Source organism: Myotis daubentonii, chromosome 2 (genome assembly GCF_963259705.1).
Source record: "Myotis daubentonii chromosome 2, mMyoDau2.1, whole genome shotgun sequence".
In the NCBI taxonomy this organism is placed as follows: Eukaryota; Metazoa; Chordata; class Mammalia; order Chiroptera; family Vespertilionidae; genus Myotis; species Myotis daubentonii.
The window spans coordinates 155,844,377-155,848,396 of record NC_081841.1 but is presented as its reverse complement, the minus strand read 5'-3'; the positions used below and the strand labels follow the sequence as shown (position 1 = coordinate 155,848,396).

Sequence of the window (4,020 nt, the reverse complement as noted above, 5' to 3'; positions counted from 1 at the left end):
AGTGACTGGAGAACACCCAGAGGCGGGGCCAGAGGCCAGGCTGCGTCACTGCCTGGGGACGCTATCTGGTCCCAGGGGGACGATGCAGCCCCAGCACCAGAAGGAGACCCAGGGGCCTCCCAAGAGGAGAGTCTCCCTGATCAGATGGCGCAGTATTGGGACAGGAATAAAGACAGAGGTGACTCAGATGCCTGGCCGAGGCCTTAGACCAGACAGCAGGGCCTTTCAGCCAGGACTGGGGCAGGGGTGGGGCAAGGGAGGTGAGCGGGGAAATAGAGAACTACAACTCCCAGGAGGCTTAGCGGCCGGGGTCTGGGTGCCTGGCCCTGAAATCGGATGGGGCCTGTCTTTTTGCACTTGAAGAGGCTTGCAAGGTTAGAAGTTCTGCTGGGAGGCAGGGAGAAATGGAGCTGGAGCAGAGAGAGGGGTCCATGGCAGCCGTGGGCTTTGAGGAGTTCTCAGCACCTCCCGGCTGGGAGCTGGCGCTGCTTCCGCTGTTCTGTGGTCACATCGTGGAGAGCGAGCTTGAGACTGAAGTGGAGTTCGTGTCTGGGGGTCTGGGCAGCTCCAGACTCCAGGGAGATGGAGCAGGTGAATGAGCGGGTCCTGAACAGGCTCCATAAGATACGGAGGATAACACAGAGACTCCAGCAGAAGCGGAGGTTCCTCATGAGGGTGCTGGACTCCTATGGTGACGACTACCGGGCCAGCCAGTTCACCATCTTACTGGAGGACGAGGGCAGCCAGGGCACAGACGCCCCCACCCCGGGCAACGCTGAGAACGAGCCTCCGGAGAAAGAGGGGCTGTCCCCACCCAGGAGGACGCCAGCGCCCACAGAAGCCAGCAGCCCAGCCCCTGGCGAGGGGCCCAGCAGTTGGAAGAGGCAGCGAGTGCCACGGGAAGGGGGCCGGGTGGGAGTCCCACTGACTCTGGAGCTGGCCCCGTGCAGATAAAGGTGGAGGAAGACTTTGGCTCTGGACTCAAGTTGGGTTTCTCGGGGGCCAGACAAGCTGCTGCCCTACCCGACCCTAGCCAGCTCCCCCTTTGACTGACCCCCCAATAAACAGACCCCATGCTCTCCTCGGCAAAAAAAAAAAAAAAAAAAAGCCTATAGAGGCATGCTTATAGGACCAAATAGTATAAATATGGATGTAACAGGACAATAAAAAGAGAACCTGGCTATGATGATCACCTGAACGCTGCCTCTGTGTCATTCCTTCTTCGCCGACTCTGTCCACACCTTTGGGAACCCCTGGACCTGCTGGGGCTGGACCCCAACATTCCTCTTCTTATAAGGACTTCAGTGAGATGGGCTAAAGGTCCCACTGGAACTGCCTCAATTTAATGTTATCCCCTCTTTAAAAATCTTATCTCCATAGACAGGTACATTCTGAGGTTCTGGGGATTAGGATTTTAACATACATTTTGTTGATTACCCAAATCAGCCCTTAACAACCAGCATGTTTCAGAAAGTAGATTCCCACAGGGTTATTTACAAAACATTCAGAAGTATTTTTAAAAGAGCTAAGCCCCTCGCCCACCGCGAGGGCCCCTCCCGGCGAAGAGCGAAGGCCTGGGTTCTGGGCACCGGAGGAAAACTGGTGCCAGCAGCCAGGGGAAGGGGCCATCAAGGGGCCCCAGATTGCGAGAGGACATAGGCCAGGCTGAGGTACCCACCAGAGTGCACAAATTTTTGTGCACCGGGCCTCAAGTAGAGGATATTTGCTTATATCCTGTATCTTGATGGAATATATCTCTGTCCATTAGAAAACAAAATAGTCTGATCATATGTTATATGTATAATTATATATCAACTTATAAAATTTTCTTAATTATACTAAATATCCTTAATACATAGGAAAGATAAAACATGGCTTTTTAAAATTTGTTGCTGTAGGTTAGAGTAATTTCATTGTTACAGAGTTTTAAAAATCATAGATTCTATTTAAATTTAACCTTATACATTATTTTAAAAACTTATTTATCCAACTGTAAAATTATTCATTTTTTAAAATATCATTTTATTTAAAATAAGTTCCTGTACATACATATATACTATTTTTTTTACTCCAGTAACAATACTTATACTTGCATTACTTTGAAAATCTTCCTAAGATCTTTAGTGAAATAATTGTAATAGCTTCAAAATATAGCTCTATCCTTCTTCCTCTAATTTTGTAAGGGAAGGAAATTATTTGGTTATCAACCAAAAGCAATGGAAGCTTATATAAATCACTTCAATTTACAGGCATCTTTTGACATTATAAAGCACAAATATCTGCTGACAGCAGACCAGAACTACTTTATTCTGAATGGTTAAATTAACATGCAGACCGGTAACTGGAATCTTTACTTAAAATTCATTAATATGTTCTTAAGTATTTTATTTTTTTGAGAACTATCCATGTACAAGAAAGTCAGCATCAGCTCCTGACAGCTGTCCGCTATGTGCTTTTTGTAAACAGAAAATGAAGCAACATCCCAGTCATTCTCTCTGGAAAGACAGCTTTCAGAGCTTTATGCAAATAACATGACCCTCTAGCTGTGGCACATTCTTCAAAAAGACACCTACCTTCAAAAGTGACAGCAAGTAATAATGTGACAAACGAGCATGCAGCCTGCACATGTGCCACATATTTCACCTAGAATCCTTGGATGTGATAAAATTAACGTGACCTCTATTGCCAAGGACATTCTAATCAGTGGAACAGAGCCATAGGAGAAGCAGGATGGAGGGGGCTGTTTCCTCATTTCGTAGGCTTTTAGTTAAAGCTTTTAAAATCAATTTTCCTTTGTATTTTTATTGTTTTGGCCTGAGATTTACTCACTTAGATCACTGCTATTGTCTTCATTACGAGAAGAAGGAATTGTATTCATTGGTCATCAGGAAGAAAAAGAGAGGGCACCTATGATGTACGTGAGTAATTAGACTGTAGGTAGGCAATATAAAATGTTAATGAATATTGATATTAGGATTAAAGATCTTGGTCGATTGTTATTATAGCCTGCTATACCTTCAGCTTTGTTTTACAATTGATTTTTTTACCCTTTTAGAGAGACAAGACAAATGTTACACCTTTTCTTTTGATTGATGAGACAATTATGCAAAGAAATATAATAAAATATTTCCCGCTGATTTTGTGAAATTAGTAATGTACAAATGAACTGTTTTCAATGTACCCTCACATATTAATGCAGCAAGCACAATATGGAAGCTTTATTGTATCTTAACTATAGCAAGTGAATTTAAGTAAAAACAATAGTACACTTTTTCAGTCAACCTTAACAGACTTGGCAAAAATTAAAAAGTCCTACACTAAAATAATCTTTGTGGCACCAAGCTGAGATGTAGGCCACCAACTGGTATGGATTTCAAAATACAGCATAAGTAGATTTAGACATTTGTTTTATAATCATTTTGAAACTACTGAACAGAATCATATCTTTACAAAGTTTATATTCAGAGTACTTGAAGATATGTGGAAAATGAATAAGACCTAACAGACATTATGATTACATTTCCACTAATAGGGTTGTAAAAATAATTAAATTGAATTCATCATAAAATAAATATATGTTCAGAACACAAAAATTATTGTTTGATCCCAGGTTCAAAGTAGTACTTGTAACTAATTTTTTATATTTGTTGAATACATATGTAATAATTAACAGGAAAAAAGATTGTGTTTGAATTACTATTTGGACATGACATCAGATGTTGGAAAGGTTAACTATGTACTCCAAGGAAACAAAAATAAATTACTTGATTACCAATTAATTTTCAGTATTATTTCTAAAGGTCAAATGGCATTTGAAATTACAAATTTGACAAAAGAATGGGGAAAAAAATATCTTCTATTTTACTAGATAGCCCATCTGTTCATGTATTTCTAATTACACATAAAAAGAAGTGGAAAAATAAGGAAATTTACTCACTTTATAAAAGTATGCTTGCAAAAGTATGAGATATTTCAAGTGTTCAGAAGAGTAGAATTTTATAGCTGTTTTCTCACTATTAC

At 41.3% G+C, this 4,020-nt stretch overlaps 1 pseudogene; it reads left to right on the top strand.

Annotated features, from left to right (window-relative positions):
* The first annotated feature begins 404 nt into the window (after positions 1-404).
* On the top strand, positions 405-1,096 carry LOC132226371 (TCF3 fusion partner homolog; annotated as a pseudogene).
* Positions 1,097-4,020: the final 2,924 nt, after the last annotated feature.